General features: G+C 44.4%; 1 protein-coding gene across 30 annotated transcripts in view; it reads right to left on the bottom strand.

Moving 5' to 3' along the window:
• PCBP3 (poly(rC) binding protein 3) overlaps positions 1 to 26,616 on the bottom strand; it is a 124,304-nt gene that overhangs the window by 79,287 nt on the left and 18,401 nt on the right. For 27 of the 30 annotated variants that reach the window (XM_039326235.1, XM_039326239.1, XM_039326237.1 and 24 more), the window contains exon 1: positions 2,883 to 3,125. The exons of 2 other annotated variants lie outside the window; for them this stretch is intronic. The gene's annotated coding sequence lies outside the window, so the exon portion shown is untranslated. Of the gene's footprint in view, positions 1 to 2,882; positions 3,126 to 26,616 lie in introns of those variants that run through there. One more of the 30 variants, XM_039326246.1, reaches the window with a different exon arrangement.

Here is a 26,616-nt window from a genome sequence, read left to right as displayed (position 1 = left end):
ATACTGACCTGCATGCTGGGACACTGGAAGAAACAGCAACAAATTGATGGATATGGAATGCTCAGCAAGTAGGGGGCAGGAACATCAGACACAGGATAAATAAAACTTACTCTACTAGCAATCCTGGCATTTCATTGTTTTCTTTAAGAAATAAAAAAACTAAGGAGAGTGGATGCAGTGCAGGAACTATTCTCAGGAACATCTGCCTAATTCCCTTTTTGGTTAAAAGAATCCTCCAGGGACCCAGGCAAGGCAGTCAGTCCCAGCCATCCTCAGCATAGACAATTTAAAGCTACCAGCTCTAGGGCTACTTCTCTCAGAATATCCACCAACATCACTCCATGTGAACAGCTACGGACTCTTATTATTAACAGTTTATAGGTGGGGTGTCAAACTGCCGGCCCACGGGCCGGATGCATCATGGCAAAACTGCACCCAACCCATTGCCGGCAATGGAAAAAAACGCGATACATCGCAACACATCGCCTGATGTTGCGAGTTTGACACCCCTGCTTTACAGGTTCTGTGACCTAGAAATGAAAATCCATCTTTGTCTAAAGACAAATGTGGGCATATGTGGGCGTGGTGCATGTGTGCATATGTATTCAGAGAAAGGGGGGGAAGTATATGATTACTATGTCATTGTTTTAATTTAAGACATAAAATGAAAATTATTATAAAGAATTCTCCTGTTATTTAAAAAAAATATTTTAAAAGATGTGTGTAAATGCTATCTACATCAGGGATTAGCTTTAGATATTTCTAGGATTCCCTACCCTTCATGGAACCCACCTCCAAAATCTGAAATGAAATGTCTGCACCCGCCTGTCAGATTAATCTCCAGAGTTCTCCATCAATGCTGCCATATTCTTAGTGCACCAGTGTTTATTTATAGAGATGTTTTATAAGTACATAATTTCCACATTTTCTATATCTCTATATAGGTTTAAACTATTAATCAAAATCATATACAGATTTTGAAAAACTTGAATAGTAAAATGTTTAAGACTATATTTATTATCTGCCATACTCTGATATTGATTCTTTTGCAAAATAACTAAAACGCCATTAATTTAATTACATTCAGAAATGAAAAACACTTTCACACTTTCTTTTACAATTATAATGTGAATTAGTCTGTATGTGTTCCAGCAGATTTGACAATAGGAAATATTTCTATTTTCCAGCTCTATTCCATTTCTATTTTATTCTATTACAATTTGATATTAGATGAAAAAGATATGGATGCCATTTTCTATGTGAACTTCAAGAAACCTCTCATTTTATTTCTGCACTAGCATGGATACAAATAAACCCCAGCTTTGTTTCTAATATTTCACACAGATGTTTAATGTATTCTTTAAACTGATATTTTAACCATACTGACAAGGAATTAAGATTTAAACTCAGTCAATCTGAATCCAAATTAAGGCACAGGGATTTAATACATATTTCTCTGATTTTATGGAACCACAAGAGTACAGTTTGTTCCAAGAAACAAATAATATTCAAACAGTTTAGATGTACAACTGATTTGGAAAAAAATGGAATATTTGTATTTATAATTAATTTAATGCTACAGTCATAATTCCAGTTATTAGGTAATAAGAATTAATAAGATTAATTAGTGTTGTATATTGTGTATCTTATAATTCTTATGCTTCACTGAAACAGGGGAATGAGCATATGCAGCTTGAGCATTTCTTTACTTTTGGTTCATATGCTGTATGATATTTTAATATCAACTGTCTTAACTATATTAAGGCTTTAATTGATAAAACAAATTATCTATGATTTTGATAGTATAAAGAAAATCTATCTATCTATCTATCTATCTATCTATCTATCTATCTATCTATCTATCTATCTATCATACTTATCTCTCCCAAGTTACAATTTCTATTAAATTTAACATTTAAGTAAAATTAAGTTAAAATTATCACCAATTTTAATCTTTGTTTAACATTCTTCTGATAATATAACTGCTGTGTATCTAAATTTTATAGGATACATAACATCAAATTCATTTAAGATAACTGTGTAACAATAAAAATGATGAGTGAAAATTAAATGAAGTAAAGAAAATGTCAAAGAAAATACGTAACTAAAATTTGATATATTAATTTCCAGCACACTTCACAAAACAATTACTCTAAAATTATTTACGTATTCATTGAAATCAACATTACCCTTATTTCAGATTTTTTAGGTTGCTCTTGTGAGATATTAAAACAAATAGCTATTTTCAAACTGATATCATAACCGTAGTTTTTGAAATGTAATTTGATCAGGCAATTTTTAAAAAACAACCCCGCCTCCTTTAATACTAACTGGCATGCTTTCTCCCATAAAAGAGATTGAGATAAAAAATAAAAGGCTATTAGTCCCCACATGCATTTATAGCAATATATTGTAACTTTCTGTTAGAATTTTGTTTGGATTTTTTCTCATAAATTATTTTTATCAGTTTTGATAAATAATATATAATTTACAATAATATGCTTTCTATTTTTAGATTAACTATACAATCATATATGAAAATGTTATGTTGAGAAAGTATTTTATCCCTCATTAATTTAAACATAACATATCATAAAGGTCCGTATCCATAGATATGCAAACTATTATACCAAAATACAAGTAGAAAGAATGACATTTATTCATTTAAAATATTTCAATTAATTATCTTCTGTTTTCTTTTAAATATACCTTATTTTAGATTTCCTGCCATTAAAATTTTGAAAAAAATATTTAGAATATCTTTTAGAAGAATTTAGGATTCATCTTTTCATACTTTCTAATAAGACACATATTTTGCTCTTCTTCAGAGAGACATCAACAACCACCATATTCTATCAGAACAGTATATGCAGTCTTCTTACCTCCAAAAGGAAAAGCTGCTTTAGAAATTATTTAGACTGATGTGGGTTTCAAACAGATGGTCACTCTTTTCATATTGAGAAGAGATGAAAATGTGAATGGATAAAATTATCTTGTTCAAATGTATAGAGGTCTAAAACCTCATTGGCCTCTCGATAGGAAGCATGTGACATGAGATGAAGTGCATGTGACCTATTTTCTCCTAGATCCTTTAGGTTCTTTGAAATGAATTGTAACCAACAGTGATGTTTTTGTCATTTTGCTGACATCTTTTAAAAGCCACTGAGCAAATAACTTGCCCTTAGGCCAAGAGGCTTCAGCTTATAGAAGTTTCCTATGATTGGCCAGTAGGATCCAGCAGTTAGCCAGGAATGATTTCTTCCTCATTTTCAACATTCAAATGATCAGAAGATAAACATTCTAAATTTGAACATGTATAAGAAGTAGATAGCAGGTTCACTGCAATAACCATGCAATTCTAGCTAAATCAAATCTTGCTAGTAGTGTCAAGTAATGTGCCTAATTTTCCTGAACATGAACACAATCACCAGTACCATCTTAGTGGAAATACTGATTTATCCGTATGTATGTATGTATGTATGTATGTATGTATGTATGTATGTATGTATGGTTAAATAAATGTTAAATGTTAAAAAGCACATCACAATACATTCTCAATGAGCAAATATGAAACTACTCTATTTACAAATTCAAAAGCAGACTATATACTCAATACATGATGGAGTTGAATACTGAATGTCTCTGGGGTTTCCCTGATATACACTCAGAGGACATTGTTCCACAATATGTCGCACTGCCTGCTTTGGAATACCACAGCTACATTCTGAAGAGGAGAGCTTGCCCCATTTACAGAGGAGGCTATGCACCTACCAGTTGAGCCCTAATCTTATTGAGGATTGACTAGATCATACGGGATAGATTGAATCCTTTTGATTCAGCTGTAAAGCAGGGAATTTTGTGACACTCTGGAAGAGCAAGAGAGGAACATTCTTGTATCCAGGCCTGAAGCAGATTGAAATTGTTATCTAGCAAGTTTCTGACTGTCCTAATACACAGATGTCTATAGAGCAAACTCTGTTGTTTATAGCATCAGTTAAGATCTGCATTGATTGACAGGTAAGTATTACTAATTATTTTCTTATACCCTTGCAGTAGAGCATTTTGCCTTCATAGATATGGTAGAGGAATATGACTCAAAACTGATCAACAGAAAGCAGGGGTTATTATACCCAATATTATGTGCATAGTGTGATTCAACTATGTGTCGATCGATCTGGTATGGCTAATATTTATCAAGACCAGGGAACAATATTCTGCTGTTGAAAAGACAAGGCCAAGAGATGAAGATCACAAAGTAGAAGCTGACAACCTCAAGGTGAATGAAAATATTTCATGATTCGTTAAACCATTATTTTCCAACCAAAGCAGCCTCCAGATATTTAGACTTTAATTCCCACAGATAGAATGGGCATTACAGGGAATTGTCTACACAACTGGTTGTTGCCAAGATTAGAAAATACTGCTGCTGTATCTTGTGTAAGACATTTTATTTTGAGTCCTGCAACCAATAGACTGAATACCCTAATTATTTTTTCTTTTTTCCTTCACATGCTCTTGATAAACACCTTTAAAATCCATTGTGGGGTGTCTATGAATGTGTATACATAAAGACATAAAACAGCAGCAAAAAAAATGTGATTAGAGAACTACTAAAGAATTAGGGTTAGTGTTGCAATGTTTAGTACTCAAAAGTCAGAAGGGAAACTTTCTGAGTTTGATGTTACACATCCAGAAAGATGGGAATCTTATGTGGCCTGAGCAGAAAATTATTTCAGAGTAAATCAAGTGAGAGAAGATGGTTTAAAGGCCGCCACCCTGCTGTGTGTTTGTGGTCAAGATGCATTTGAAATTGCTGAAAATTTAGTAGCCCCTGCACCTCTTGAATCTGTTACCTACACAGATTTAAAGAAATTATTATTTATTTATTTATTATTTATTAATAAAGTTTATATGCCGCCCAATCCCTAGGGACTCAGGGTGGCGTACAAAATTAAAACAATAAATATAACGATAAAACAATAAAATAAGTGCATTCATACAGCATGTCCAGTTGTATCCCGCCCCCCCCCCTGGGGACATCAACCCCAGGCCTGCCGGAACAGGAGAGTTTTAATGGTTTTCTTAAAGGCCGGCAAGGTGGGAGTAGTTCAAATCTCGGGGGGAAGGTGATTCCACCAGGTCGGAGCCACCACAGAAAAGGCCCTTCCCCGAGGACCTGCCAGCCGACATTGTCTGGCCGATGGGACCCGAAGGAGGCCCAATCTGTGGGACCTCACCGGTCTCTGGGAACTATGCGGCAGTATGCGGTCCTGTAAGTAACCTGGTCCTAAACCATGAAGGGCTTTAAAGGTGATAACCAACACCTTGAATTGCGTCCGGAGACCCACAGGAAGCCAGTGCAGTTCACGGAGGATAGGTGACACGTGGGTGTACCTTAGTGCACCCACAATTGCTCTCGCAGCTGCATTCTGAACCAACTGCAGCCTCCGAACGCTCTTCAAGGGTAGCCCCAGGTAGAGCACATTACAGTAATCCAGTCTTGAGGTGACAAGGGCATGAGTGACCGTGAGTAGAGCCTTCCAGTCCAAATAAGGCCGCAACTGGTGCACCAGGCGAACCTGGGCAAAGGTCCCCCTGGCCACAGCCGATAGATGTTGTTCCAAATTTAGCTATGAGTCCAGGAGGACACCCAAGTTGCGTGCCTGCACTGAGGGAGGTAAATTTACCCCCCCAGGGCTAATGATGGACCATCAGGATGACCCTTGGGGGGCAAGACCCAGAGCCACTCGGTCTTGTCAGGGTTGAGTCTAAGCCTGTTCACCCCCATCCAGACCCTCACATCTTCCAGGCACCGGCACATCACATCGACTGCTTCACTGAAAGGACACGGGGTGGAGATATACAATTGGGTATCATCCGCATGCTGATGATACCTCACCCCGTGTCGCCGAATGATCTCGCCCAGCGGTTTCATGTAGATGTTAAAAAGGAGGGGGGACAGGACCGAGCCCTGAGGCACCCCATAATCGAGGCGCCTAGGGGTCGATCTCTGTCCGCCTGCCAACACCGACTGTGACCTGTCAGAGAGGTAGGAGGAGAACCACCGCAATACAGTGCCGCCCACTCCCACCTCTCCAAGACGACGCAGAAGGATACCATGGTCGATGGTATCGAAAGCCGCTGAGAAGTCAAGAAGCACCAGGATAGAGGAATGACCCCTATCCCAGGCTCACCAGAGGTCATCGGTCAGTGCGACCAAAGCAGTCTCAGTGCAGGAGCCGGGCCTGAAACCAGATTGAAAAGGGTCTAGATAATTCGTTTCATCCAAGGATCACAAGAGTTGGGACGCCACCATCTTCTCTACAACCTTCCCCACAAAGGGGAGGTTGGAGACAGGACGAAAGTTCTTCAAAACAGCTGGGTCCAGGGAAGGCTTCTTGAGGAGGGGCCTCACCACCGCTTCCTTCAAAGGTTGCGGGAAAGATCCCTCCATCAAGGAGGCGTTGATTATCGCCTGAAGCCAGCCTCCCTACTGGCAGAAACCAGCCAGGAGGGGCATGTGTCCAATAAGCAGGTGCTGGCATTCATTGCCCTCACGGCCTTGTCCACTTCATCAGGGGTCACAGGCTCAAACTCGCTCCAGATAACATGACTAAGACCAGCCCCCGGCATCTCGGCTGGCACTGCCCAGTCGGAGTCCAGGTGTCTCTGAATCTGAGTGATTTTGTCTGAGAGAAACTGAACAAACTCCTCAGCTCTCCCCTGCAAGGGTTCCTCCACCTCCTCCACTTTAAGAAGGGAGCAGGTCACCCTAAACAAGGCGGCCAGGCGAGATTCTGCAGATGCAATAAGTGTGGAAAAGTGAACACGCTTTGCTGCCCTTATCGCCACTAAATAAGTCCTAAGATAGACTCTTAATAGTGATCGGACAGATTCAGAGTTACTGGCCCTCCAACGTCGCTCTAGACGTCTCTTGTGGCGTTTCATCTCTCGGAGCTCCTCAGTAAACCAAGGCGCCCTCCGGGGACCACTACCACAGAGAGGTCGCAAAGGCACAATTCGATCCAGGGCCCCGGACGCCGCCTCATTCCAAGCCGCAACCAGGGACCCAGACGAGTTGTGGACAAGGGAGTCAGGTATTTCCCCAACCTCCTCCTGGAACCGATCTGGGTCCATTAGGCGCCTGGGGCGGAACCACCTAATCGGCTCCACCTCCCTGCAGTGAGGGAGTGATGCTCTGAAGTCCAGCCTCAATAGGAAATGATCTGTCCATAACAAGGGAGAGGTCTCTATTCCCCTTAATTCCAGATCATGTCTCCATTGCCCCGAGAGAAACACAAGGTCGAGCGTGTGACCACTCCTATGAGTCGGATCCTGGATTACCTGGGTCAGGTCCATGGTTGCCATGGAAGCCATGAACTCTTGCACCGCCTCTGAGCGTTTGCCGAGTGATGGCAGATTAAAGTCCCCCAGTACCATAAGTCTAGGGAACTCCACCGCCAACCCGGCTACTGACTCCAGCAGCGCAGGCAGGGCTGTTGCAACGCAGCTGGGAGGTAGGTACATCAGCAACAAGCCCAACTGAACCCATGAACCCAACTTCAATACGAGGGACTCACACCCAACAATCTCCGAGGCAGGAATCCCACGAGGACTCAGGGACCTCTGAGCAATGACTGCCACTCCCCCACCCCTGCCCTGATGTCGAGGCTGATGAAGCACCACAAACCCGCCGGGCACATCTCCAAGAGGGAAACACCCCCCCTCAAGGCCCAGCCAGGTTTTGGTTATACATGCCAGGTCCGCCCCCCTGTCCAATATTAGATCACGGACAAGGGGGGTTTGTTGACAATGGACCTGGCATTAAGCAACAGCAGCCTACAACTAGGGCCCTGTACTCTCCTGTCACCAGTACTACAGGTTGGGCCTTTTGAGGGGCCGGAACAAGGAATCGCTCTAATATAGCGAGTCCTTGTTCCCTGAAAATGGTCTGCCCCTCGGCTCCCGCCATATCTGCCCATCCCAGTCATAACCGGGATGCTCCGACCTTCTCCCATCCCCGGAGTACCCCCACCCTCACCAACCTTCTCCCTTCCCGACCGGACTAGCATTCCATGCACACCAAGCCCAAGGGTAAGTCCTGCCCCCCCGCTTTTGCTATTGCACTCAGCAGAGGGGGCACCAGGCTCCACCCCCGACTCTACCATTCTCCTACCACAGACACTCAATACACATTCACACTCAATTAATATACATAAAAGATAATTCACATTCATACGCCCTAAATACAATAATAAAATTTAAAATTTAAAAGAACATTTTCAGCCCAAGTTGTCTGTTATTGCATGGAGACATACTTTTGAACAGAGGGATCAACAGGCTGGTGAATCAGCTAAAGAGTACATTGCTGCATTAAGAAGAGCAGCTAAGCATTGTGAGTTTAAAGACTTAGAGGAAAGGCTGAGAGACAGATTTGTATGTGGGCTGAGAAACAGAGATGTGCAGCAAAGACTTTTTGCTAAAGTGGACATATCGTTCCAAGATGCCTTGAGAGAGGTTACTGCAGAAGAGGCAGCAAGTGGGGCAATCAAGAATATGAGGCCTATCAGAAGTACTCCAGAAGCTGTTTTCATGCACCACGAGGGAGTCCAAGGAAGCTCAGAAGAGGAACCTGATGAAGAAGTAGATGTTCTCTACCCAAACAAAGAAGGGAAGCAGAAGGAAGGCAAAGAAAAGTCTTCAGCTGTACCCAAGTGCTTCGGGTGTGGAGGTCGCCACAAGAGGACCGACTGCAAGTTTCGTTCTGCAATCTGTAGAGCATGTGGGAAGCAAGGCCACATAGCAGCTGTGTGTCTGGGCCGTCAGAAGGTACAACCTCGAGAAGAATGCGCCTGAAAGGTACCAGAGTCCCCAGCTAGAACAGGGTGGGTTTCTGTGCTTCACGAAGAAGCATTTATAGGACAGGCACACACAAGCCACTCAAAAAGAAACTGTCACTTAAGGTGAAGTTGCAAGGAGTTCCATTGGTCATGGAACTAGACACTGGGTCTGCACTTTCAATCATTTCCATTCACACATTCAGAAAGATTTGTTCTGGTAGTGGTTTTCAGGCCAAGCTTAGGCCTTCTAATATAGTGCTAACAGACTTTCAAAACTCCAAAGTGTGTGTTAAGGAGGAGGCCATCCTTAACATACAGTATAAGGATTTTGAAGGTCCATTAGATGTATTGATAGTAGGGGGTGAGCGCACGAGTCTCATAGGACTCAATTGGTTTGAGGCCTTGGGAATACAAGTTACAGGGCTCAATAGCTTGCAAACAGTAGATCTACAGGAAGTCTGCAAAGAATTTGCAGATGTTTTCAGCCCACAGCTGGGCACATACAAAGGGCCCCCAGTTTCCTTGAAATTGGACCCCACTGTCACTCCTATCAGAGTAAAAGCAAGAAGGGTACCTTTTGCTTTAAAAGGCAAAATTGATGCTGAATTGGACAAATTGATTCAGCAAGGAATCTTAGAACCTGTTGACTCCAGTCCTTGGGAAACTCCCATAGTCACGCCTCTTAAGGTTAATGGGGACATCTGTATCTGTGCAGATTACAAATGCACTCTAAATAAGGCATTGCAACAACATGCCTATCCTGTACCTGTAGTCAGCCATATTCTGGCCTCCCTCAAGGGGGGGCGTGTTTTTGCAAAGCTTGACTTAGCACAGGCTTATCAACAGTTACCTGTTGATGAAGCTGCTGCTGTAGCACAAACAATTGTAACTCATAGGGGGGGCATTCAAAGTCAAGAGACTACAATTTGGAGTAAACGTGGCTCCTGGAATTTTCCAAAGTGTAATGGAAAATACCTTGAGGGGTATACCAGGGGTTTGCCCCTATTTTGATGATGTCTTAATTGCAGGAGACTCCACCCAAAATTTAGCTGAGAGATTGAGGGCTGTCCTGCTGCGGTTCCGGAAAACAGGACTTAAGCCTAAAAAGGACAAATGTAAAATTGGGGTGCCTTGTACAGATTTTCTGGGATTCAAAATTGATGCCAATGGGATTCATCCTGTTGAGTCCAAGCTAAAAGCTATCATGCAAGCTCCTAGGCCTAAGTCCAAAGCTGAACTACAAGCTTTTCTGGGCCTCTTGAATTTTTATAATTCATTCATTCCTAATAAGGCTAATGTAGCTGAACCACTTCATAGGCTTCTGGACAAACAGGCAGTGTGGCAATGGTCACAAGCACATGAAGCAAGCTTCAATGAGGTTAAGGCCTTGCTAATATCCAACAATGTGCTTGCACATTTTAATGAAACTCTTCCAGTGTGCGTCGCTTGTGATGCTTCTCCTTATGGAGTAGGAGCAGTACTCAGCCACCTCAGACCGGATGGAACTCAGGTTCCTGTTGCATATTACTCCAGAACATTGTCTGCTGCTGAAAGAAACTACGCCCAGATAGATAGGGAGGCCTTAGCTGTTGTTGCTGGAATTAAAAAATTCCATGATTTTTTAAATGGCAGACATTTCAAGGTCTACACTGATCATAAGCCTTTGTTGGGGTTGTTTACCACTAACAAACAGACCCCCCCACATCATCTCCCCCAGGATGCTCAGATGGTCAATATTCCTGTCAGCCTATGACTTTTCTTTAATTCACAAACCTGGCAAAGAAATGGGCCATGCTGATGGCCTCAGTAGATTACCCTTACAAGTAGTAGAGGCTGATCCTGCCCCGGCCATCAACATCCTTTCAATTCAGGCACTGCCTGAATCACCTCTAAACGCCAGGGATGTGCCTGCTGAATCAGCCACAGATCTTACACTCTCTCGTGTCTTATCCTGGGTTTTGTCTGGATGGCCAGAGAGTTGTCCAGGTGCTGAGTTTCAGAGTTTCTGGCTGAAAAGGAATGAGTTATCCACTTTTCAGGGTTGTCTGCTGTGGGGCAGCAGAGTTGTCATTCCTACCTCAATGAGGTCTAGGGTCTTAGGTTCCCTTCACGAGGGTTATCCTGGCATTGTACGAATGAAGGCGCTTGCGCGCAGCCATTTGTGGTGGCCTGGGTTAGACAAGGAAATTGAGGCTAAGGTGCATGCTTGCCACCTTTGTCAGCGCTCATGCCCAGAAATGCCTCAGGCTCCTGTGCATAGATGGGAAGAAACACAGTCTCCATGGTCTAGGGTGCACATCGATTACGCTGGGCCGTTTCAGGGTCAATTCTTCTTGGTCCTGGTTGATAGCTATTCAAAATGGCTTGAGGTTGTACCTGTCTCTTCCACCGCCACTGCTAAGACTATCCAAGTACTGAGGGGGATTTTTGCTGCACATGGGCTTCCGGATGTTTTGGTGTCTGACAATGGCCCTCAATTCACTTCTTCCGAATTCCAAGCTTTCTTACAGGCCAACATGATTCGTCATGCCACCTCTGCGCCTTTCCACCCTTCCACCAACGGGATGGCTGAATGGATGGTCCGCATCACCAAGGATGCTTTAAAGAAACTGACCTATGGGGACTGGCATCACAGGTTGGCTGATTTTCTCCTTGCTTACCGCACTACACCTTCCACTTCTACAGGGAGAAGCCCAGCTGAACTTCACTGGGGGCGCAAACTGACTACTAAACTTGACTGGTTACACCCAGACAGACTGCCTCCTAGGGATACACAACCCAGGGCACTGAGGCAATTGCAAGTGGGTGCCCCAGTATGGACCCGTAACTACGGGCCAGGTCACTTGTGGGTTCCTGCTCTAGTTTGCAAAGTTACAGGTCCTTTGTCCTACGAGGTCTCCTTGGATGACGGTCGTATCCTGCGACGGCATATTGACCAGCTGCGTACAAGACTGGACTTACCTTCTGAGACTCCTGGTTCTTTTCCAGGGGGGAGGGGGACCCCTACAGGCAAAGGGAGGGGTGTTGGCAGTAGCCAGGCACCAACAGAGAGGCCACAGACAGCCTATCACAAGATTCTGCGAGTGTTCCGAACAGGAATTCAGGGGAACCAGCTAGCACACAGACTACAGTGCATACTCCAGCCAGGGAGTCACCCTGGGGGCATAATCATTACACACTTACACCTTTCAGCACTCCAGTCAGGGAGAATAACCGGGAGCATCCTAATAACCCAAACATTGCAAGAGAGTTGGCACACAATCAACGCAATTGGCCCAACATCGCCACCGTCCCCAGAAAAGGATACTTCCACAGGGAAGTGATAGAAGGGCCAAATCCAGATCTTGAACCCTCTGGTTCAACGGAGGGGGCAACTGAGTTTTGGGACAGTACTGAAATTACAGACAGTCCTACTATGGAACTGGGGAGTGGAGGAAGGCAGCCTCACGATAGGTCCAGTGTGGGCTTGAGAGGCTCTTCAGAGTTGCCCAACAGTGGCAGCCTTCTAGAGGGGCCAGAACGCCTGCAACTAGGCAGGTCAACCAGGTTAGGGAGAGAACAAAGTCCTGGTCTGATGAGCCCGGTGGGCAAGCAAGCAGGCCAGGCAACGGGGCACGGTCCACGGGGGCCACCAGGGTCTGAGAAAGGGGTGAACATATAGCCTCCTCTGGACAAGGTGTACCTGGGAATTATCAGGGCCTACGAAGATCACAGAGAGATAAGAGGTCTCCCAAATATCTTGAAGATTTTATAATTCTGCTGGCCAAGCAGAAACAGTAAGAGGGTGTTTCTGTGGAAGCCGGAAAAGGGGACACTGGGGAATTAATCCCCAGAACAATAGCATGGTACCATTGAGCAAGGGTGGACACACCACGCTCGTGTTGAGGTCGTGTGTAATTATTCATCTAGTCTTAGCCGGGGGGAAAGGGATGTTGTGTCCTGAGCCTGCAAAGGCAGGCTCGGGAGGTTGCAATGGTCCCGGGCAGTTGCAAGCTGCCCGGGACCAGACTGGCTGGCGCCAGCGCTCGCCCACATGCACGAGGCGCCCAGCGCGCCAAAATGTTGCTTTTTGGCGTGGGGATCGTCTTTAAGAGAGGCTGAGAGGTTTGCTCTGCTCAGAGTTGTAACAGGGCTACTGAAGACCAATAAAGAGTTCCTGAAACCACAGAATGTCTTGCGCCGTCATTGCCATTAACCGAGGACTCAACAGGTGCCATTTGGATCTTGAGAGTAACCTCATTCCAGAGGACAGTCACTGATATAGAGAAGGTATTCTTCTTGGGTCCTGACAGGTGGCTTTGTTTCATTGAAGGAAATTGGAACACTCCCAATCCTGCAGGATCAACCTGGCTGGGCTGATGCTGTGAGAGACAAGTCCTCCCTCAAGGCCTTATGATATCAAAGTCTGCCTCAAGTTGTAGTGTTGGATGGGGAGTTAGAAAACACGATTCTCAAGTTTGAAAATAACATAAAATTAGGGAGATTTGCAAACATATTATAGGATCACATTAGAATTCAACAGGCCCTCGATAGGCAGCAACAATAGGATCAAGCTATGAGAATACATTCTCATATGCTCAAAAGCAAATAGTCTGGTACCAGAATGTGTCCATCCCACTCAAAAGACAGTCACTTCTAGTCTTTTACATCATATTGGTGGGAGACACAAGAATATAAACATTAATTTCAGAAAATATAAAACGATACAGGGTAGTTCCTAGAATTCTTTAATAGATGAATTAATCAGAATAGAGCTGGAAGGGACCATAGCGTACAGAAGGACCACTCCCTGGCAGCGCCCTGGCAGGGGGCCCAAGTCCTTCTGATCAAGGCACAGTCTGCAGATGGTGTGAGGCCGGTGGTGGCCCCCAGCACACCGGGACTTCTTGAAGTCGGATTGCTTGGAAATGCAGCCCAAAGCAGGTGGTGAAACCCCTGATGCCCATGAAAAAGTTAGCAGCCCGTCACCAAACGAGCACAGGCAAAAGGTCCCAAAACCCTAGACAACATGGCAGGAGAGGAGTTTAGACAAGCATTGGAAATGGATGAGTGGTTTCTTAGCCACAAAAACCTCTGCTCAATGAATGACAGCCTGCCATGGGTGGGGAAAAATTATATGTACCTAAGGCCCAAAGATAGAAATTCATGCAACTCTGTCACAACTCAAAGGTAGATGAACGTTTTGGGTTCATGAAAATCCAGGAGCCAACCCCCTGCTCAAGTAGGAGACCCTATACCATTTCAGACAAGTGACTATCCAGTCTCTTCTTAAAAACCTCCAGTGATGAAGCACTCACAATTTCTGAAGGCAAGCTATTCCACTGGTTAATTGTTCTCACTGTTAGTAAGTTTTTCCTTAATTCAAGGCTGCTTCTCTCTTTGGTTAGTTTCTATCCATTGTTTCTTGTCTTGCCTTCTGTTTCTTTGGAAAAGAAGTTGCTCCTGTCTCAGATACTGGAATACTGCTATTATGTCACCCTTAGTCCTTCTTTTCTCTAGACTATAGCCAAATCCAAATCCTGCAATGATTCTTCATATGTTTTAGTCTCCATATGTTTTAATAATCTTAGTTGCTCTTCTCTGCACTTCTTCCAAAGTCTCAACATCTTTTTTGTAATGTGGTGACCAAAACTGGATGCAGTATCCCAGGTGTGGTCTTATTAAGGTTTTATAAAGTGGTAATAATACTTCATGTGATTTTGATTCTATGCCTGTTTATACAACCAAGGATTGTTATTAGCTTTTTGGGCTGCTTCTGCACACTGTTGGCTCATATTTAAGTGATTGTCCACTAGGATCCAACTCTCAGAGTTATTGTTTTTGAACCAGGCTTCACCTAATCTGTACTTGTACCTTTCATTTTTTCCTGCCTAACTGTAAAACCTTGCTTTTCTCCACATTAAATTTCATTTTGTTGGATAGGGCTCATTGTTCAAGTTTGTCAAGATCTTTTTGGATCCTGAGCTTGTCTTCTGGGATATTGGCTATTCCTGCCAGCTTAGTGTCATCTGCAAATTTGATGAGTTCCCCTTCTCTTCCCTTATCTAAGTCATTTGTGAAGATATTGAAGAGTACTGGATCTAAGACGGAGCCTTGTAGTACCCTACTGCTTACTTCGCTTCATGTAGATGTAAGAACCATTAAGGATAACTCATTGAATACAGTTTGTCAGCCAGTTACAAATCCTATCATGATTCTTAAATTTCTTTACAACACGGTGAGCTTTGGCCTGACAGGAGGACAAACCTTGTATCTTTGTGAAAATTGGCGTGATTATATTAAAGCATTTTCTTACTTTTTTTCTAGAAGAAAAATGTTCCTTTGTAATCCCACTGATAAAGGTCTTTAAAAGCAAATGAAATGACAAAAGACCAGTAACATCAGTCTACCACTTTACAATACTATTTTAACTCATTGTTCATTGTTTTATTCATTCCTTTGAAATTCTTAAATATTTTTTCTTCATGCATTTCCTAGTCTAACACTCAGGATTTTTCAAAAGAAAAGAAAAGTGAATACTTTTACCTTCTCTGAAAGTTTTCTTGCTCTCTGTATTAAGAGGCCATGGAATAGGTTGCTGGTGTTACTTGAGTTATTGTTATTATGGTTCATTGCAAAGTCAGTCAGATGTTTAGACTGGACTGGCATTTTGTTTTACCTAGCAAGTCTTTCCCAAAGACCTGGGATAGGCAAATGTTGTCTGATGGTGTTTATTATTATGAACACCATTATCATCAATGCTTTTTCACTGATATTATATTGGTTGTCTCTCTTTTGACTAAAACACAATACATGCATGATGTTTAATCAATTATAATATGCTTGGTTGGGTGAATATTATGAGCTTGCCATAAAACCCTTGGCAGTGTCCTATTTGTACCATCCTTTATATGTGTGCATGTGTGTATGTGTGTGTGTGTAATCATTCCTCTTTGCCCCTAGCAAGGTTGGTCCTGTTCATGTTGCATGAGGGACAATGCATTGTGACTAATTACTTCAGAAGGGCGCGAAGAGGAAGCAGGAAACAATGCAGAGGAAGCAATGGTCAGGAACTCTGCCTTCCCTTCGGCCATAACACCACCAAAACAAATTTACTTTCTGAATCAATATTGGCTCACCTTCAAATTTATATTAAGCAGAAGGGTCAAACTGAGATATTAATTAGATACCAGTGGAATATTTACTTTCCTTTTTTTCAGGGAATTACAATTAAAGAACCCACAAAGCCCATTAATCTACAGTGGAACTACCGTTACTCTCATTGCTGGGGAGTAATCTGAGAATCTGACTGAAAGGCTGAGGGCTGTCTTGCTGCGTTTTCGCCAAGCGGGGCTGAAGCTTAAGCAAGGCAAGTGTAAAATTGGAGTCACAACCATTGAGTTTCTGGGATTCCGTATTGATGCTGAAGGCATCCATACTAGTGAATCCAAGCTGCAAGCAAATTAGCAGGCCCCAAGTCCCAAGTCAAGGAGCCAACTCCAGGCCTTCTTGGGACTGTTAAACTTTTGCTATTCCTTCACCACAAGACTGCAGTGGCTGAGCCGTTACACCGGCTCTTGGACAAACAGGCTCCTTGGCAGTGGACAAAGGTCCACAAAAGGAGCTTTGCAGAGGTCAAAGCCTTGCTAACTTCAAATGCGGTTTTAGTGCATTTCAATGAGCAATTGTCTGTATGCATAGCATGTGATGCATCCCCTTATGGGGTTGGAGCTGTGCTTAGTCACCTGAAGGCTGATGGGACACAAGTCCCTGTGGCCTACTATTCCAGGACTCTTTCATCTGCTGAGGGTAATTACGCGCAGATTGACAGAGAAATCTTGGCCATAGTGGCCGGCATAAAGAAGTTCCATGACTTCTTATATGGCTGCCACTTCATGGTCTATATAGACCATAAGCCTCTGCTGGGTTTGTTTACAACAAACAAACAAACCCCACACATAATCTCTCCTAGAATGCTGAGATGGTCAATTTTCCTGTCAGCATATGACTATACTTTGGTTCACAAACCAGGCAAAGAAATGGGCCATGCAGATGGCCTCAGCAGATTACCTCTACAGCTAGTAGAGCCAGATCCTTCTCCAGCTTACCACATACTTTCCATTCAGGAATTACCTGAGTCTCCCCTCAATGTTAGGGACGTGGCTGTTGAAACTGCCACTGATCACACGCTAACACGTGTGCTGACATGGGTGCTGTTAGGATGGCCTGACACGTGTCACGGCACAGAGTTCCAGAGTTTCTGGAAGAGGACGCCCGAGTTATCAACCTTCAAGGCATGTGTCCTATGGGGAAACAGGGTTGTCATCCCAGCCTCATTGAGGACTAGAGTCTTGCTCTCTCTACATGAGGGACATCCCAGAATTGTCTGGACGAAGGTGCTCGCGCGCAGCCATCTTTTGTGGCCTGGACTCGATAAAGAGATCAAGGCCCAGGTCCACGGGTGTACTGTTTGCCAACAGTCCAGGCCTGAAATGCCCCAAGCCCTGTACATAGGTGGGAGGAGACACATACCCCTTGGTCGAGGGTACATGTCAGAATCCAATTATATTTCATCTTTAATTATCAAACATAGAAAACCCCAATTCTGCCTTCTCTGGATTTTGCCATAAGAGGGAGAGAAGGGGGAGAACAAAGGGGCTTTATGGCCCTCACTTCCTTCAGTATACTTCTAAGGAACTGAATGTGTTTATTGCAACCTCAAAGAGTTTGAATGTAGTTAGCACCAAAGAACCTTACCATAACAAAGGGGGCTATTTACCTTTCATGTAGTTTATCTGAAGTCTCCATCCAGACGGAAGAAAGGAATAAAGGGGTGGAATTGTGATGCCTGAAACTATCACTGGAAGGGGGGTGATTGGGTGGGACTACTGGGAAACCCCTTAAAACCTTGAATGGGAGAGCTTGGACCCCAAGTCCTGTCTAGCACGCCTGCAATCACTTCTTCTTAATAAAGGATTCCTGTTGGAATAATTATTCCAAGAGTTCTGTCTTCTCAAGATGCAAAGTGGGGTGGGTCCTTACATTAGACAGGACTTGCAAAATTAATCCACCTGGAAGGGAGACCCTTGCCAGGGGATTTTGCAAAAATTTACCATATCAGACAATGGAACAAGAGAGGGGGGAAACTCCCTGGAAAGAGAGCCGCTGACCAAATTGGAACCTCGTCAGATGTTGGGATCCGAGAGGTCAGATTCCTCAGGAGAAGAAGTGGTGGAGACACGGGACCACAAGCCTCACTGGTCAATGGGCGTTGGAAAGAAAAGTGAGTGGGAAAAGGAATCAAGAAAGGTGACCCTGAGACAGGGGCCCAAGCAACCAGAATGGAAGCAGGAGATGGAGAAATCCCTGCACGCAAGTGAAGAGGGAGAAAGCTGAGCACCGTACTCAGACTTGATCCTAGAGAAAGCTATTGACCTGATGAAGAGAACTCTCAGCTCCCTAAGAGAGGAGAATCCTGAGCCCTACGGCCGCCCCAGCTCCTGGAGCCGCAAAGGGAGAGACACCGAGGGGGACGTGGAACCTGCAACCCCGGGGACATCTACTGATCCAGTAGTCCCCACCGCCTACCTGACCACAGATGGCAATCTGGACGGAAGACACTACCACCCACAATGGAGGCACCGATCCATTCCAAGACGTCCCCCGTTGGAGGTGAAATTCAAAGGGGAGCCAACACGCTTGGGGTTTTCCTAACCCAAGTCCTCAGCGACATGGAGGAATACGGACAGGACATTCCCAGCGACAAAGCCCGCTTCCGGATCGTGCAATCTGCCCTGCATGAACCGGCGGCAGATTGGCTGGTGAACTTGCATGACTCCAATGCCCCAGAACTCAGTAACTTCAACCGTTTCATGTCCTCTTTGAGAAGATGATTTGAAGACCCCCTGGCTGATCGCAAAGCCTGTGAAAGGATAAAAACGATGAGGCAAGGCAAACGCCCGGTGGCTGAATATACACAACAATTCCGGGCCATTGCCAGCAAACTGAATTGGCCAGAAGACATCCTCCTTAGCCATTTCAAAGACGGACTAAATTATGATCTATATGACGCTTGCCTGCCACGAGGGAACCCACACCGACTTGAGGAATGGTACATCTTGGCAGAGGAAGCAGAGATCGACATATTGAAGAGGCACCGCCGAGGAAAACAATGGAGCCGCCCCCTGCCTGAGCTGACACACGAACTGGTGAAATCATCGGCTACAGCCAAGAAGCAAATGGGGTGTTTCAAGTGCAGAAGAGAAGGGCGTCGAGCTGTAGAATGCCGCTCCAAAGCCCCCCAGCACAACCCAGACAGATCCCCAATCAACAAATCCGGAAAGTCTTCAGCTAAGCCAAAAGAAACGGCCATGAGAATGATGGAAATTGCAGAACCACCTACTTCTGCTCACCAAGGCGAAAGAACTCCAGCCTACACCACAGGGCCGGTGGATGCCTCAGATGACAGCTCGGAGGGCGAACCCCTGGTAAGTGGATGCATCACACCCATCTTCAAAACAGTGACTATATTAATCCCCCCCATGCCCGAAGCTGTGAAGGTGAAAGCCTTAATAGACTCTGGCTGCACCCGCTGCCTCATTAGCCCAATACTAGTGGGGAATCTGGGCATCCCATCCAGGAGACTGGAACAACCAATCTCATTTGGCCAGTTAGATGGATCCATAGCAGGGGGGTGCCAGCTACCCTAGCCACTCTACCAATACACCTCTCCCTGGGCAACCATGAAGAGGACATAACGTTTGTGGTGACCCCAGGTATGGAATGCCCAATGATTCTAGGGATGGAATGGTTGAAAAAATGGAACCCCTGGGTAAATTGGAGGACGACAGAAATCAAATTCCCGAAGGGGGACCCTATGGACTTAAAACCCCAAGGGAGGCTACCAGAATCAAGAATAGAAAAAGCATCCATAGGAGAGGAAAAAAGATTAACAGAAATACCAGAGGAATATAGGGACCTTGCTGAAGTTTCAGTGAGGAGAGGGCGAATGAGCTTCCCCCCCACCGACCCACAGACTGTACCATTGAATTCAAGCCTGGGGCAAAACTCCCGAAGCCCAGATTATACTCCATGAGCCCAAAGGAGAAGGAGGAAATGGAAAGATTTATAAAAAAAAACCTAGAGAGAGGTTTCATTGAGCCAGCCAAGCCTAAAGTGGCTGCCCCGGTCCTTTTTAGAGAGAAGAAGGATGGCTCTTTACGTTTATGCGTGGATTATAGGGCCCTGAATACAATCAGTGAAAGCAACCTATACCCGCTGCCCCTCATGAAAGACATGCTGTCACACCTATCGAAAGGGAAAATTTTTTCTAAACTAGACCTAAGGGAAGCTTACTATCGCGTGAGAATCAAGGAAGGGGACGAATGGAAGACTGCATTTAACTGCCCCATGGGGTGCTATCAATTCAAAGTCTTGCCATTTGGATTACAAGGGGGCCCTGCAGTCTTTATGCAATTAATCAATGACGTTCTAAGGGAGCACCTGTTTAAGGGGGTCCTTGTTTACTTGGACGACATTCTTATCTTTACTGAAACAAAAGAAGGAACACGTCAAACTTGTCAGAGCGGTTTTAAAGAAGCTGCGAGCCGCTCACCTATATGCCAAACTCTCAAAATGCGAATTCCACCAGGAAAGGATAGACTACCTAGGCTATCGCATATCCCCACAGGGCATTGAAATGGACCCAGAGAAGGTCAGAGCAGTATTAGATTGGGCACCACCCCGCACAAGAAAGCAACTACAAAGTTTCCTGGGCTTTGCAAATTTTTACCGCCAATTCATCCCCTCATTTGCACAGATAGCCTTGCCCCTCACTAACTTACTAAAAACGAAGGGAACATCCTCAGTAAAACCTAGCCAGCCACTAACATGGACAATGGAGTGCCAAGCAGCGTTTGAGAGACTAAAGAGACTTTTTTCTGCCGAACCAGTACTAAGGCACCCAGACATGGACAAACCCTTCATAATACAGGCAGATGCAAGTGATGTGGCAGTGGGGGCTGTGCTATTACAAGAAAATGATGATGGAGTATTGCAACCCTGTGCATATACATCCAAGAAACTCACGGAAACAGAACAGCGCTGTCCCGTATGGGAGAAGGAGGCTTATGGGATACGTTGGGCATTACTCACGTGGCGACAGTTCCTGGAAGGCAACAAAATCCCCTTCCAGGTGTGGACCGATCACAAAAATTTAGAAGCCCTGAAAACGTCCAGGAAACTCAATCCCAAACAAGCCCGCTGGTCCCAGCATTTTCACCAGTTCCAATTTAAGCTCAAACATTTACCAGGAAGAAAGAACTTCTTGGCAGATGCACTATCTCGCATGCCTCAATATAACAGCACACGAACTACAGACTCTAGACCAATAATGGCAGAGTCACAACTGGCAGCACCAGTAACCACAAGAACCCAAGCCAAATTAAAACCACAACTGGACAGCCAAACTGGAATTGAATTCAGACAAAGTTTGGAAACAGATGAATGTTTCCAGAAAAACAAAAATGTGTGCACAATGAGAGACGGGTTGCCTTGGGTAGGGGAAAAGTTATATATACCAACAACCCAAAGAATCACGTTCATGCAGCTTTGCCATGACACAAAATCAGCAGGGCATTTTGGATTTGTAAAAACTTTACACTTAATTAAACGGCAATTTTGGTGGCCATCCTTGAAAAAAGACATAGAAAGTTATGTTGCCAGCTGCCCAACCTGTGCATCGGCAAAGAGGTTGCAAGGGAAATCGCCAGGGCTATTACAACCAGTGGCAAGTCCCTCAGCCCCCTGGAGGGAAATAGCCATGGATTTTATAGTGGAATTGCCAGAAAACAATAGGAATACTGTTATCTGGACAGTTTTCCAAACAGGTGCACTTTATCCCTTGCCAAAAGATTCCCACTGCAAAGGCCTTAGCAAAACTTTTCATCCAGCACATTTACAGATTGCACGGGGCACCCCAACGCATCATCTCTGATAGGGGAGTGCAATTTACGTCTGCATTTTGGAAGGAATTTTTATCCCTCTTAGGGACCACTCAGGGACTGACATCTAGCCATCGCCCTCAGACAGATGGACAAACAGAACGGTGCCATTCAGTACTTGAGCAATATTTGAGATGTTTTTTAAATTTCCAACAGAGTGATTGGACGGACTTACTTCCTTTTGCAGAATTTGCCTACAATAATGCAGTCCACTCCAGCACAGGCAACACTCCTTTTCAAATAGCCAACGGTCAAAGTTTCATCCCTATGCCAGAGTTAACCCCAAACGAACCAACGATCCCTTCACTGAAAGAATGGATGGAAAAACTACAAAACACTTGGCCAATAGTTAGAAAAGCACTAGATGAAGCTAGGCAGGCATACAAAGCACAAGACGATAAAAAAAGGGTTGAGCCTACACCATTCATTATAGGAGAAATGGTGTACTTATCTACAAAATACCTAAAGTCCCTACAGCCCTGTAAAAAACTTGGACCAAAATATATAGGACCTTTTCCAATTAAAATAATGATAAATCCAGTAACAGTAGAATTAGAATTACCCAAAAATCTCAGGCAAATACACCCAATTTTTCATTGCAGCTTGCTGAAAAGAGAACATCAGTCACCTCTACGGCCAAAAATCCCCCCCCCCACCTCCAATCATGGTAGAGGGCAAACAACACTTCGAAATAAAGGAAATCCTTGATTCTAGGAGATATCATGGAACAACTCAGTACCTAGTTGCCTGGAAACACCTCCCTCCCTCACAAAACGAGTGGGTCCATAAACGTCATGTCAGAGCCCCGAAGCTATTGAAGAAGTTTCACACAGAGTATCCTAACAAGCCTGACTAAGTTTTATACCTGTTTTGTTTTCTTTCAGATGGATCTCTCTTATTTTTAAGAGGGGCCGGATGTCAGAATCCAATTATATTTCATTTTTAATTATCAAACATAGAAAACCCCAATTCTGCCTTCTCTGGATTCTGCCATAAGAGGGAGAGAAGGGGGAGAACAAAGGGGCTTTATGGCCCTCACTTTCTTCAGTATACTTCTAAGGAACTGAATGTGTTTATTGCAACCTCAAAGAGTTTGAATGTAGTTAGCACCAAAGAACCTTACCATAACAAAGGGGACTATTTACCTTTCATGTAGTTTATCTGAAGTCTCCATCCAGACGGAAGAAAGGAATAAAGGGGTGAAATTGTGATGCCTGAAACTATCACTGGACGGGGGGGTGATTGGGTGGGACTACTGGGAAACCCCTTAAAACCTTGAATGGGAGAGCTTGGACCCCAAGTCCTGTCTAGCACGCCTGCAACCACTTCTTCTTAATAAAGGATTCCTGTTGGAAGAATTATTCCAAGAGTTCTGTCTTCTTAAGATGCAAAGTGGGGTGGGTCCTTACAGTATATATCGACTATGCTGGGCCCTTTCAGGGGCAATTCTTCCTTCTCTTCGTGGACAGCCATTCCAAGTGGCTAGAGGTCGTTCCTGTCTCCCCCACTACTACTGCTAGGACCATCCAGGTGCTGAGAGAGATCTTCGCCTCCCATGGGCTTCCCGACATCCTTGTCTCCAACAATGGACCCCAATTCACTTCTTCTGAGTTTCAGGCTTTTCCAACTTGATCCGGCACACCACTTCAGCTCCGTTTCATCCAGCTTCCAACAGACAGGCTGAGAGGATGGTGCGCACCACTAAAGATGCTCTCAAGAGAATCACTTACGGCAGCTGGCATCACAGGTTAGCTGACTTTCTCCTTTGCCAATGCACCACATCTTGCACAGCCACTGGGAAGAGCCCAGCAGAACTCCGCTGGGGTCACTGCCTCATCACTAAACTAGACAGGTTGCACCCAGACCGGGTAGCTTCACAGGTGTCACAGCCACGGGCACCTAGGATCTGTGGGCGATCCGGTATGGGCAAGGAACTATGGACCTGGACATCTCTGGGCAACAGCAGTGGTATGCAAGGTCTTTGGGCTGCTGTCCTACGAAGTGGCCTTGGATGATGTTTGTGTGATCTGATGTCACATTGATCAACTGCGCTGGCGGTTTCTCAGCTACACTTCCGCTCCTGGCTCTGCTCTCGGGGGGGGGGAGGACCACAATTACGATTGTGGACCACAGTCTCTCCACCCAAGCGGACCTTCACATGCTGCAGCATATGTTCCAGAAGGGGGTTTTGCCATGGAGGCGGCTCCTGACTCTGGCATAGACACTGGGTCACTGGGACATTGCTATCAACCGGCTACTCAGGCCACTTGATCTGCTGGTCTTGGGCTCAAGGGACAGTGCTCCCAAGAGGGGTCCATTGTGGACTTGGGGAATTTCACCCTACCACTGGACTTGGGGAACCCCCCGCCCCAAGGAACTCTGGTTTCGGTTCAGAGGATCCAGCCAGTCAGCAGTGTGTGTGGGGGGGGGGTCGCCTGGGTCTATGGGGCATCAAAGTCCTGGTCTGCCTAGCCTGGCAGGTGAGCTGGCAGGCCAGGCACACACACTGGCTCCAAGAAGGTCAGAGCAGGCCAAGGGTCTACCCAAACACTTAAAGGACTATGTGAGGTTCCTGTCAAGTATGGGGGAAGCCTAGTAGTTCTCTATCAATCAGAACACATTCAAAAGAAGGATGTTATACTTTATGGTACTATAAAGTATGATATATTATTGTTGGAATAAAGAGATGTAAATCTTGGGTTGCCTTTGAGCAGGTATAACAGTATTAGAAATAACAACATGCTGAATTGAACACATGTATATGACTCAGCAGGCCCAGGAAAGCTGCAGAAAGGCCTGGGCAGACCATGTGGTTGACTGGGACCAGACAGGCTGTCTCCAGCCTTGTGCGCATGCGCAAGGCAGGAGAATGCTGTGGAATGATTGACTGATGCTGTCCCTGTCAGGGGACTATAAAAGGGCCTGCGCCATTTTTGTTCTGTTCTGTTGGTGAATTGCAATAAATGAAGACTGTTTTTGTTACTCCACTTCATCTCCATGCCTCTTCTCTGGGAACAGAACAGTCCCCGCGATGTAAAAAAATTTTTGGAGACTCTTGAAAGAGTACAGAGAAGAGCAACAAAGATGATTAGGGGACTGGAGGCTAAATCATATAAGGAATGGCTGCTGGAATTGAGTATGTCTAGTTTAACGAAGAGAAGGACAAGGGGGGACATGATAGCAGTGTTCCAATATCTCAGGGGCTGCCACAAAGAAGAGGGAGTCAAGCTATTTTCCAAAGCACCTGAAGGCAGGACAAGAAGCAACAGATGGAAACTGTTGGAGGAGAGAAGCAACCTAGAATTAAGGAGAGAAGCAACCTAGAACTAAGGAGAAACTTCCTGACAGGTAGAACAATTAACCAGTGGAACAACCTGCCTCCAGAAGCGGTGAATGTCCCAACACTGGAAGTTTTTAAGAAGAGACTGGACAGCCATTTGTCAGAGCCCTGGGGCACCCCACTACACACTTCCCTCCATGTAGATGCAGTTCCATTGAGGACCACACGCTGAGTACAGCCGGTCAGCCAGCTACGAATCCATCAGGTGCTGATGATATCTAACCCATATTTTTCTATCTTATCAAGTAGTAGGTTGTTATCTACTTTATCAAATGCCTTACTGAAGTCCAAGTAAATTATATCCACAGCATTCCTCTGATCCACTAATTTTGTCACTTGGTCAAAGAATGCAATAAGGTTTGTCTGGCATGATCTGTTTTTGACAAACCCATGTTGGCTTTTAGTAGTGATTTTGTTTGCCTCTAGGTGTTCGCTGATTCATTGTTTGGTTATCTTTGCAGCCTCCCAAGGCAGTTAGTAAACCTTCCCAGTAGCTTAAATACTGTACAATGGAGATCCAATCAGGGCCTCAGCTTACTTTTCTGGTGCAGCCCCCCAAGGCAGTTAGTAAAACTTCTCATTACTTAAATACAATGGAGATCAATCAGGGCCTCAGCTTACTTTTCTGGTGCAGGCTTCCAAGGCAGTTAGTAAAACTTCCCATTACTTAAATACAATGGAGATCCAATCAGGGCTTCAGCTTACTTTTTTTTTATTAATTTTTATTCATAATACAATTAAAACAACAATGGACAAACACGACATTCCAGAGTGAATTTTCCTATCAGTTCCTATCATAGTACAAAAGTTTAATACATTGTTCTTAACCTCTATATAAGCCTCATCTTCTATACAATACAATTATATATACAATTATATGTACAGTTATGTATATCTTTTAATTCTACCATTAGCTTGAAGTCCGAGCAGTTCTTAATTCATACCAGCGGTAAAATTTGCCCCAGATTTCGAAATATTCGTGTTCCGTTTTGTCTTTCATAATCATTGTAAGCCTGTCCATCTCAGCACATGTTAGAATTTTATGCAGGATCTCTTCTTCCGTTGGGGTTCCCTTGTTCCTCCAATTTTGAGCAAAAACCATCCTGGAAGCCGTTAAAATGTGTAGCATTAAATAAAGTACGCCTTTGTCATGTTTTTGCGTAGTTAAACCTAATAGAAAGAGTTCTGATTTTAGTTCTACCGCTTGCTCTAATATTTCTTCCAACCATATTTTAATCCTGTTCCAAAAATCACAAGCTCGCGTGCATTTCCACCACATATGATAGTAAGTTCCACTTTTCAAATTACATTTCCAACATTTAGGGGAAACATTGATATACATTTTAGACAATCTTGTGGGTGGGAGATGCCATCTATAAAACATTTTGTAAAGGTTCTCTTTGTAAGAGGTGGCCAAAGTAAGCTTCTTGTTTCTTGCCCATAGTTCTTGCCATAT

The sequence above is a fragment of the Crotalus tigris genome, unplaced genomic scaffold (assembly GCF_016545835.1).
Source record: "Crotalus tigris isolate CLP2741 ecotype Arizona unplaced genomic scaffold, ASM1654583v1 scf7180000024340.7048381, whole genome shotgun sequence".
Taxonomy (NCBI): Eukaryota; Metazoa; Chordata; class Lepidosauria; order Squamata; family Viperidae; genus Crotalus; species Crotalus tigris.
The sequence above is the reverse complement of the archived record's forward strand: the minus strand, read 5'-3'. Positions and strand labels throughout refer to the sequence as shown.